We start from the raw sequence: 14,848 nt of genomic DNA, 5'->3' as shown, positions 1-14,848 counted from the left end.
AATAACGTTATACGTTATATAGTAATAGTATATAACGTTATACGTTACATAGTAATAGTATATAACGTTATACGTTATATAGTAATAGTATATAACGTTATACGTTATATAGTAATAGTATATAACGTTATACGTTATATAGTAATAGTATATAACGTTATACGTTATATAGTAATATTATATAACGTTATGCGTTATATAGTAATAGTATATAACGGTATACGTTATATAGTAATAGTATATAACGTTATGCGTTATATAGTAATAGTACATAACGTTATACGTTATATAGTAATAGTATATAACGTTATACGTTAATACGGAATAGTATATATCGTTATACGTTATATAGTAATAGTATATAACGTTATACGTTATATAGCAATAGTATATAACGTTATACGTTATATAGTAATAGTATGAAACGTTATACGTTAGTACGTAATAATATACAACGTTATACGTGATATGGCAATACTATATAACGTTATACGTTATATAGTAATAGTATATAACGTTATACGTTATATAGTAATAGTATATAACGTTATACGTTATATAGTAATAGTATATAACGTTATACGTTATATAGTAATATTATATAACGTTATGCGTTATATAGTAATAGTATATAACGGTATACGTTATATAGTAATAGTATATAACGTTATGCGTTATATAGTAATAGCATATAACGTTATACGTTATATAGTAATAGTATATAACGTTATACGATATAGTAATAGTATATAACGTTATACGTTATATAGTAATATTATATAACGTTATGCGTTATATAGTAATAGTATATAACGTTATACGTTATATAGTAATAGTATATAACGTTAGACGTTATATAGTAATATTATATAACGTTATACGTTATATAGTAATAGTATATAACGTTATACGTTATATAGTAATAGTATATAACGTTATACGTTATATAGTAATATTATATAACGTTATGCGTTATATAGTAATAGTATATAACGTTATACGTTAATACGTAATAGTATATATCGTTATAAGTTATATAGTAATAGTATATAGCGATATACGTTATATAGTAACAGTATATAACGTTATACGTTATATAATAATAGTATATAACGTTATACGTGATATGGCAATACTATATAACGTTATACGTTATTACGTAATAGTATATAACGTTATACGTTATTACGTAATAGTAAATAACGTTATACGTTATATAGTAATAGTATATAACGTTATACGTTATATAGTAATAGTATATAACGTTATACGATATAGTAATAGTATATAACGTTATACGTTATATAGTAATATTATATAACGTTATGCGTTATATAGTAATAGAATATAACGTTATACGTTAATACGTAATAGTATATATCGTTATGCGTTACATAGTAATAGTATATAACGTTATACGTTATATAGTAGTAGTATATAACGTTATACATTATATAGTAATAGTATATAACGTTATACGTTATATAGTAATATTATATAACGTTATGCGTTATATAGTAACAGTATATAACGATATACGTTATATAGTAATAGTATATAACGTTATACGTTATATAGTGATAGTATATAACGTTATACGTTATATAGTAATAGTATATAACGTTATACGTTATATAGAAATAGTATATAACGTTATACGTTATATAGTAATATTATATAACGTTATGCGTTATATAGTAATAGTATATAACGTTATACGTTAATACGTAATAGTATATATCGTTATGCGTTACAGAGTAATAGTATATAGCGATATACGTTATATAGTAACAGTATATAACGTCATACGTTATATAATAATAGTATATAACGTTATACGTGATATGGCAATACTATATAACGTTATACGTTATTACGTAATAGTATATAACGTTATACGTTATATAGTAATAGTATATAACGTTATACGTTATATAGTGATAGCATATAACGTTATACGTTATATAGTAATAGTATATAACGTTATACGTTATATAGAAATAGTATATAACGTTATACGTTATATAGTAATATTATATAACGTTATGCGTTATATAGTAATAGTATATAACGTTAGACGTTATATAGTAATAGTATATAACGTTATGCGTTCTATAGTAATAGTATATAACGTTATACGAGAGTACGGAATAGTATATATCATTATACGTTATATTGTAATAGTATATAACGTTATACGTTATTACGTAATAGTATATAACGTTATACGTTATATAGTAATAGTATATAACGTTATACGTTATATAGTAATATTATATAACGTTATGCGTTATATAGTAACAGTATATAACGATATACGTTATATAGTAATAGTATATAACGTTATACGTTATATAGTGATAGCATATAACGTTATACGTTATATAGTAATAGTATATAACGTTATACGTTATATAGAAATAGTATATAACGTTATACGTTATATAGTAATATTATATAACGTTATGCGTTATATAGTAACAGTATATAACGATATACGTTATATAGTAATAGTATATAACGTTATACATTATATAGTAATAGTATATAACGTTATACGTTATATAGTAATATTATATAACGTTATGCGTTATATAGTAATAGTATATAACGATATACGTTATATAGTAATAGTATATAACGTTATGCGTTATATAGTAATAGTATATAACGTTATACGTTAATACGGAATAGTATATATCGTTATACGTTATATAGTAATAGTATATAACGTTATACGTTATATAGTAATAGTATATAACGTTATACGTTATATAGTAATATTATATAACGTTATGCGTTATATAGTAATAGTATATAACGTTATACGTTATATAGTAATAGTATATAACGTTATGCGTTATATAGTAATAGTATATAACGTTATACGTTATATAGTAATAGTATATAACGGTATACGTTATATAGTAATAGTATATAACGTTATGCGTTATATAGTAATAGTATATAACGTTATACGATAGTACGGAATAGTATATATCGTTATACGTTATATAGTAATAGTATATAACGTTATACGTTAGTACGTAATAATATACAACGTTATACGTGATATGGCAATACTATATAACGTTATACGTTATTACGTAATAGTAAATAACGTTATACGTTATATAGTAATAGTATATAACGTTATACGTTATATAGTAATAGTATATAACGTTATACGATATAGTAATAGTATATAACGTTATACGTTATATAGTAATATTATATAACGTTATGCGTTATATAGTAATAGTATATAACGTTATACGTTATATAGTAATAGTATATAACGTTATACGTTATATAGTAATATTATATAACGTTATACGTTATATAGTAATAGTATATAACGTTATACGTTATATAGTAATATTATATAACGTTATGCGTTATATAGTAATAGTATATAACGTTATACGATAGTACGAAATAGTATATATCGTTATACGTTATATAGTAATAGTATATAACGTTATGCGTTATATACTAATAGTATATAACGCTATACGATAGTACGTAATAGTATATATCGTTATACGTTATATAGTAATAGTATATAACGTTATACGTTATATAGTAATAGTATATAACGTTATACGTTATATAGAAATAGTATATAACGTTATACGTTATATAGTAATATTATATAACGTTATGCGTTATATAGTAATAGTATATAACGTTATACGTTAATACGTAATAGTATATATCGTTATGCGTTACATAGTAATAGTATATAGCGATATACGTTATATAGTAACAGTATATAACGTTATACGTTATATAATAATAGTATATAACGTTATACGTGATATGGCAATACTATATAACGTTATACGTTATTACGTAATAGTATATAACGTTATACGTTATATAGTAATAGTATATAACGTTATACGTTATATAGTGATAGTATATAACGTTATACGTTATATAGTTATAGTATATAACGTTATACGTTATATAGAAATAGTATATAACGTTATACGTTATATAGTAATATTATATAACGTTATGCGTTATATAGTAATAGTATATAACGTTGTACGTTATATAGTAATAGTATATAACGTTATGCGTTCTATAGTAATAGTATATAACGTTATACGTTATATAGTAATATTATATAACGTTATGCGTTATATAGTCAGAGTATATAACGATATACGTTATATAGTAATAGTATATAACGTTATGCGTTATATAGTAATAGTATATAACGTTATACGTTAATACGGAATAGTATATATCGTTATACGTTATATAGTAATAGTATATAACGTTATACGTTATATAGTAATAGTATATAACGTTATACGTTATATAGTAATAGTATATAACGTTATACGTTATATAGTAATAGTATATAACGTTATACGTTATATAGTAATAGTATATAACGTTATACGTTATATAGTAATAGTATATAACGTTATGCGTTACATAGTAATAGTATATAACGTTATACGTTATGTAGTAATAGTATATAACGTTATACGCTAGTACGTAATAATATACAACGATATACGTGATATGGTAATACTATATAACGTTATGCGCTATTACGTAATAGTATATAACGTTATACGTTAATACGGAATAGTATATATCGTTATACGTTATATAGTAATAGTTTATAACGTTATACGTTATATAGTAATAGTATATAACGTTATACGTTATATAGTAATAGTATATAACGTTATACGTTAGTACGTAATAATATACAACGTTATACGTGATATGGCAATACTATATAACGTTATACGTTATTACGTAATAGTATATAACGTTATACGTTATATAGTAATAGTATATAACGTTATACGTTATATAGTAATAGTATATAACGTTATACGTTATGTAGTGATAGTATATCACGGTATACGTTATATAGTAATAATACATAACGTTATACGTTATATAGTAATAGTATATAACGTTATACGTTATATAGTAATAGTATATAACGTTATGCGTTATATACTAATAGTATATAACGTTATACGATAGTACGTAATAGTATATATCGTTATACGTTATATAGTAATAGTATATATCGTTATACGTTATATAGTAATAGTATATAACGTTATACGTTAGTACGTAATAATATACAACGTTATACGTGATATGGCAATACTATATAACGTTATACGTTATTACGTAATAGTATATAACGTTATAAGTTATATAGTAATAGTATATAACGTTATACGTTATATAGTAATAGTATATAACGTTATACGTTATATAGTAATAGTTTATAACGTTATACGTTATATAGTAATATTATATAACGTTATGCGTTATATAGTAATAGTATATAACGTTATACGTTATATAGTAATAGTATATAACGTTATGCGTTATATAGTAATAGTATATAACGTTATACGATAGTTCATAATAGTATATATCGTTATACGTTATATAGTAATAGTATATAACGTTATACGTTAGTACGTAATAATATACAACGTTGTACGTGATATGGCAAAACTATATAACGTTATACGTTATTACGTAATAGTATATAACGTTATACGTTATTACGTAATAGTATATAACGTTATACGTTATTACGTAATAGTATATAACGTTATACGTTATTACGTAATAGTATATAACGTTATACGTTATTACGTAATAGTATATAACGTTATACGTTATTACGTAATAGTATATAACGTTATACGTTATATAGTAATATTATATAACGTTATACGTTATATAGTAATAGTATATAACGTTGTACGTTATATAGTAATAGTATATAACGTTATACGTTATATAGTAATAGTATATAACGTTATACGTTATATAAAAATAGTATATAACGTTATACGTTACATAGTAATAGTATATAACGTTATACGTTATATAGTAATAGTATATAACGTTATACGATATAGTAATAGTATATAACGTTATACGTTATATAGTAATATTATATAACGTTATGCGTTATATAGTAATAGTATATAACGTTATACGTTATATAGTAATAGTATATAACGTTATACGTTATATAGTAATAGTATATAACGTTATACGTTATATAGTAATAGTATATAACGTTATACGTTATATAGTAATATTATATAACGTTATGCGTTATATAGTAATAGTATATAACGGTATACGTTATATAGTAATAGTATATAACGTTATGCGTTATATAGTAATAGTATATAACGTTATACGATAGTACGGAATAGTATATATCGCTATACGTTATATAGTAATAGTATATAACGTTATACGTTAGTACGTAATAATATACAACGTTATACGTGATATGGCAATACTATATAACGTTATACGTTATTACGTAATAGTAAATAACGTTATACGTTATATAGTAATAGTATATAACGTTATACGTTACATAGTAATAGTATATAACGTTATACGATATAGTAATAGTATATAACGTTATACGTTATATAGTAATATTATATAACGTTATGCGTTATATAGTAATAGTATATAACGTTATACGTTATATAGTAATAGTATATAACGTTATACGTTATATAGTAATATTATATAACGTTATACGTTATATAGTAATATTATATAACGTTATGCGTTATATAGTAATAGTATATAACGTTATACGATAGTACGGAATAGTATATATCGTTATACGTTATATAGTAATAGTATATAACGTTATACGTTATATAGTAATAGTATATAACGTTATACGTTATATAGTAATAGTATATAACGTTATACGTTATATAGTAATATTATATAACGTTATGCGTTATATAGTAATAGTATATAACGTTATACGATAGTACGGAATAGTATATATCGTTATACGTTATATAGTAATAGTATATAACGTTATACGTTAATTTGTAATAGTATATATCGTTATAAGTTATATAGTGATAGTATATAGCGATATACGTTATATAGTAATAGTATATAACGTTATACGTTATATAATAATAGCATATAACGTTATACGTTATATAGTAATAGTATATAACGTTATACGTTATATAGTAATAGTATATAACGTTATACGTTATATAGTAATATTATATAACGTTATGCGTTATATAGTAATAGTATATAACGTTATACGTTATATAGTAATAGTATATAACGTTATACGTTATATAGTAATATTATATAACGTTATGCGTTATATAGTAATAGTATATAACGTTATACGATAGTACGGAATAGTATATATCGTTATACGTTATATAGTAATAGTATATAACGTTATGCGTTATATACTAATAGTATATAACGCTATACGATAGTACGTAATAGTATATATCGTTATACGTTATATAGTAATAGTATATAACGTTATACGTTAGTACGTAATAATATACAACGTTATACGTGATATGGCAATACTATATAACGTTATACGTTATTACGTAATAGTATATAACGTTATACATTGTATAGTAATAGTATATAACGTTATACGTTATGTAGTGATAGTATATAACGTTATACGTTATATAGTAATAGTACATAACGTTATACGTTATATAGTAATAGTATATAACGTTATACGTTATATAGTAATAGTATATAACGTTATACGTTATTACGTAATAGTATATAACGTTATACGTTATATAGTAATATTATATAACGGTATGCGTTATATAGTAATAGTATATAACGATATACGTTATATAGTAATAGTATATAACGTTATGCGTTATATAGTAATAGTATATAACGTTATACGTTAATACGGAATAGTATATATCGTTATACGTTATATAGTAATAGTATATAACGTTATACGTTATATAGTAATAGTATATAACGTTATGCGTTATATAGTAATAGTATATAACGTTATACGATAGTACGGAATAGTATATATCGTTATACGTTATATAGTAATAGTATATAACGTTATACGTTAGTACGTAATAATATACAACGTTATACGTGATATGGCAATACTATATAACGTTATACGTTATTACGTAATAGTAAATAACGTTATACGTTATATAGTAATAGTATATAACGTTATACGTTATATAGTAATAGTATATAACGTTATACGATATAGTAATAGTATATAACGTTATACGTTATATAGTAATATTATATAACGTTATGCGTTATATAGTAATAGTATATAACGTTATACGTTATATAGTAATAGTATATAACGTTATACGTTATATAGTAATATTATATAACGTTATACGTTATATAGTAATAGTATATAACGTTATACGTTATATAGTAATATTATATAACGTTATGCGTTATATAGTAATAGTATATAACGTTATACGATAGTACGGAATAGTATATATCGTTATACGTTATATAGTAATAGTATATAACGTTATGCGTTATATACTAATAGTATATAACGCTATACGATAGTACGTAATAGTATATATCGTTATACGTTATATAGTAATAGTATATAACGTTATACGTTATATAGTAATAGTATATAACGTTATACGTTATATAGAAATAGTATATAACGTTATACGTTATATAGTAATATTATATAACGTTATGCGTTATATAGTAATAGTATATAACGTTATACGTTAATACGTAATAGTATATATCGTTATGCGTTACATAGTAATAGTATATAGCGATATACGTTATATAGTAACAGTATATAACGTTATACGTTATATAATAATAGTATATAACGTTATACGTGATATGGCAATACTATATAACGTTATACGTTATTACGTAATAGTATATAACGTTATACGTTATATAGTAATAGTATATAACGTTATACGTTATATAGTGATAGTATATAACGTTATGCGTTATATAGTAATAGTATATAACGTTATACGTTATATAGTAATAGTATATAACGTTATACGTTATATAGTAATATTATATAACGTTATGCGTTATATAGTAATAGTATATAACGTTATACGTTATATAGTAATAGTATATAACGTTATGCGTTCTATAGTAATAGTATATAACGTTATACGTTATATAGTAATATTATATAACGTTATGCGTTATATAGTAATAGTATATAACGATATACGTTATATAGTAATAGTATATAACGTTATGCGTTATATAGTAATAGTATATAACGTTATACGTTAATACGGAATAGTATATATCGTTATACGTTATATAGTAATAGTATATAACGTTATACGTTATATAGTAATAGTATATAACGTTATACGTTATATAGTAATAGTATATAACGTTATACGTTATATAGTAATAGTATATAACGTAATACGTTATATAGTAATAGTATATAACGTTATACGTTATATAGTAATAGTATATAACGTTATGCGTTACATAGTAATAGTATATAACGTTATACGTTATGTAGTAATAGTATATAACGTTATACGCTAGTACGTAATAATATACAACGATATACGTGATATGGTAATACTATATAACGTTATGCGCTATTACGTAATAGTATATAACGTTATACGTTAATACGGAATAGTATATATCGTTATACGTTATATAGTAATAGTTTATAACGTTATACGTTATATAGTAATAGTATATAACGTTATACGTTATATAGTAATAGTATATAACGTTATACGTTAGTACGTAATAATATACAACGTTATACGTGATATGGCAATACTATATAACGTTATACGTTATTACGTAATAGTATATAACGTTATACGTTATATAGTAATAGTATATAACGTTATACGTTATATAGTAATAGTATATAACGTTATACGTTATGTAGTGATAGTATATCACGGTATACGTTATATAGTAATAATACATAACGTTATACGTTATATAGTAATAGTATATAACGTTATACGTTATATAGTAATAGTATATAACGTTATGCGTTATATACTAATAGTATATAACGTTATACGATAGTACGTAATAGTATATATCGTTATACGTTATATAGTAATAGTATATATCGTTATACGTTATATAGTAATAGTATATAACGTTATACGTTAGTACGTAATAGTATACAACGTTATACGTGATATGGCAATACTATATAACGTTATACGTTATTACGTAATAGTATATAACGTTATACGTTATATAGTAATAGTATATAACGTTATACGTTATATAGTAATAGTATATAACGTTATACGTTATATAGTAATAGTTTATAACGTTATACGTTATATAGTAATATTATATAACGTTATGCGTTATATAGTAATAGTATATAACGTTATACGTTATATAGTAATAGTATATAACGTTATGCGTTATATAGTAATAGTATATAACGTTATACGATAGTTCATAATAGTATATATCGTTATACGTTATATAGTAATAGTATATAACGTTATACGTTAGTACGTAATAATATACAACGTTGTACGTGATATGGCAAAACTATATAACGTTATACGTTATTACGTAATAGTATATAACGTTATACGTTATAACGTAATAGTATATAACGTTATACGTTATTACGTAATAGTATATAACGTTATACGTTATTACGTAATAGTATATAACGTTATACGTTATATAGTAATATTATATAACGTTATGCGTTATATAGTAATAGTATATAACGTTGTACGTTATATAGTAATAGTATATAACGTTATACGTTATATAGTAATAGTATATAACGTTATACGTTATATAAAAATAGTATATAACGTTATACGTTACATAGTAATAGTATATAACGTTATACGTTATATAGTAATAGTATATAACGTTATACGATATAGTAATAGTATATAACGTTATACGTTATATAGTAATATTATATAACGTTATGCGTTATATAGTAATAGTATATAACGTTATACGTTATATAGTAATAGTATATAACGTTATACGTTATATAGTAATAGTATATAACGTTATACGTTATATAGTAATAGTATATAACGTTATACGTTATATAGTAATATTATATAACGTTATGCGTTATATAGTAATAGTATATAACGGTATACGTTATATAGTAATAGTATATAACGTTATGCGTTATATAGTAATAGTATATAACGTTATACGATAGTACGGAATAGTATACATCGCTATACGTTATATAGTAATAGTATATAACGTTATACGTTAGTACGTAATAATATACAACGTTATACGTGATATGGCAATACTATATAACGTTATACGTTATTACGTAATAGTAAATAACGTTATACGTTATATAGTAATAGTATATAACGTTATACGTTACATAGTAATAGTATATAACGTTATACGTTATATAGTAATATTATATAACGTTATGCGTTATATAGTAATAGTATATAACGTTATACGATAGTACGGAATAGTATATATCGTTATACGTTATATAGTAATAGTATATAACGTTATACGTTATATAGTAATAGTATATAACGTTATACGTTATATAGTAATAGTATATAACGTTATACGTTATATAGTAATATTATATAACGTTATGCGTTATATAGTAATAGTATATAACGTTATACGATAGTACGGAATAGTATATATCGTTATACGTTATATAGTAATAGTATATAACGTTATACGTTAATTTGTAATAGTATATATCGTTATAAGTTATATAGTGATAGTATATAGCGATATACGTTATATAGTAATAGTATATAACGTTATACGTTATATAATAATAGCATATAACGTTATACGTTATATAGTAATAGTATATAACGTTATACGTTATATAGTAATAGTATATAACGTTATACGTTATATAGTAATATTATATAACGTTATGCGTTATATAGTAATAGTATATAACGTTATACGTTATATAGTAATAGTATATAACGTTATACGTTATATAGTAATATTATATAACGTTATGCGTTATATAGTAATAGTATATAACGTTATACGATAGTACGGAATAGTATATATCGTTATACGTTATATAGTAATAGTATATAACGTTATGCGTTATATACTATTACTATATAACGCTATACGATAGTACGTAATAGTATATATCGTTATACGTTATATAGTAATAGTATATAACGTTATACGTTAGTACGTAATAATATACAACGTTATACGTGATATGGCAATACTATATAACGTTATACGTTATTACGTAATAGTATATAACGTTATACATTGTATAGTAATAGTATATAACGTTATACGTTATGTAGTGATAGTATATAACGTTATACGTTATATAGTAATAGTACATAACGTTATACGTTATATAGTAATAGTATATAAAGTTATACGTTATATAGTAATAGCATATAACGTTATACGTTATTACGTAATAGTATATAACGTTATACGTTATATAGTAATATTATATAACGTTATGCGTTATATAGTAATAGTATATAACGTTATACGTTATTACGTAATAGTATATAACGTTATACGTTATATAGTAATATTATATAACGTTATGCGTTATATAGTAATAGTATATAACGTTATACGTTATATAGTAATAGTATATAACGTTATACGTTATTACGTAATAGTATATAACGTTATACGTTATATAGTAATATTATATAACGTTATACGTTATATAGTAATAGTATATAACGTTATACGTTATATAGTAATAGTATATAACGTTATGCGTTATATAGTAATAGTATATAACGTTATACGATAGTTCATAATAGTATATACCGTTATACGTTATATAGTAATAGTATATAACGTTATACGTTAGTACGTAATAATATACAACGTTGTACGTGATATGGCAATACTATATAACGTTATACGTTATTACGTAATAGTATATAACGTTATACGTTATTACGTAATAGTATATAACGTTATACGTTATTACGTAATAGTATATAACGTTATACGTTATATAGTAATATTATATAACGTTATGCGTTATATAGTAATAGTATATAACGTTATACGTTATATAGTAATAGTATATAACGTTATACGTTATATAGTAATAGTATATAACGTTATACGTTATATAAAAATAGTATATAACGTTATACGTTACATAGTAATAGTATATAACGTTATACGTTATATAGTAATAGTATATAACGTTATACGATATAGTAATAGTATATAACGTTATACGTTATATAGTAATATTATATAACGTTATGCGTTATATAGTAATAGTATATAACGTTATACGTTATATAGTAATAGTATATAACGTTATACGTTATATAGTAATAGTATATAACGTTATACGTTATATAGTAATAGTATATAACGTTATACGTTATATAGTAATATTATATAACGTTATGCGTTATATAGTAATAGTATATAACGGTATACGTTATATAGTAATAGTATATAACGTTATGCGTTATATAGTAATAGTATATAACGTTATACGATAGTACGGAATAGTATATATCGTTATACGTTATATAGTAATAGTATATAACGTTATACGTTAGTACGTAATAATATACAACGTTATACGTGATATGGCAATACTATATAACGTTATACGTTATTACGTAATAGTAAATAACGTTATACGTTATATAGTAATATTATATAACGTTATACGTTATATAGTAATAGTATATAACGTTATACGTTATATAGTAATAGTATATAACGTTATACGTTATATAGTAATATTATATAACGTTATGCGTTATATAGTAATAGTATATAACGTTATACGATAGTACGGAATAGTATATATCGTTATACGTTATATAGTAATAGTATATAACGTTATACGTTAATACGTAATAGTATATATCGTTATAAGTTATATAGTGATAGTATATTGCGATATACGTTATATAGTAATAGTATATAACGTTATACGTTATATAATAATAGCATATAACGTTATACGTTATATAGTAATAGTATATAACGTTATACGTTATATAGTAATAGTATATAACGTTATACGTTATATAGTAATATTATATAACGTTATGCGTTATATAGTAATAGTATATAACGTTATACGTTATATAGTAATAGTAAATAACGTTATACGTTATATAGTAATATTATATAACGTTATGCGTTATATAGTAATAGTATATAACGTTATACGATAGTACGGAATAGTATATATCGTTATACGTTATATAGTAATAGTATATAACGTTATACGTTATATAGTAATATTATATAACGTTATGCGTTATATAGTAATAGTATATAACGTTATACGATAGTACGGAATAGTATATATCGTTATACGTTATATAGTAATAGTATATAACGTTATACGTTAATTTGTAATAGTATATATCGTTATAAGTTATATAGTGATAGTATATAGCGATATACGTTATATAGTAATAGTATATAACGTTATACGTTATATAATAATAGCATATAACGTTATACGTTATATAGTAATAGTATATAACGTTATACGTTATATAGTAATAGTATATAACGTTATACGTTATATAGTAATATTATATAACGTTATGCGTTATATAGTAATAGTATATAACGTTATACGTTATATAGTAATAGTATATAACGTTATACGTTATATAGTAATATTATATAACGTTATGCGTTATATAGTAATAGTATATAACGTTATACGATAGTACGGAATAGTATATATCGTTATACGTTATATAGTAATAGTATATAACGTTATGCGTTATATACTAATAGTATATAACGCTATACGATAGTACGTAATAGTATATATCGTTATACGTTATATAGTAATAGTATATAACGTTATACGTTAGTACGTAATAATATACAACGTTATACGTGATATGGCAATACTATATAACGTTATACGTTATTACGTAATAGTATATAACGTTATACATTGTATAGTAATAGTATATAACGTTATACGTTATGTAGTGATAGTATATAACGTTATACG

The sequence above is a fragment of the Bombus terrestris genome, chromosome 3, assembly GCF_910591885.1.
Source record: "Bombus terrestris chromosome 3, iyBomTerr1.2, whole genome shotgun sequence".
Lineage (NCBI taxonomy): Eukaryota > Metazoa > Arthropoda > Insecta > Hymenoptera > Apidae > Bombus > Bombus terrestris.
The sequence above is the reverse complement of the archived record's forward strand: the minus strand, read 5'-3'. Positions refer to the sequence as shown.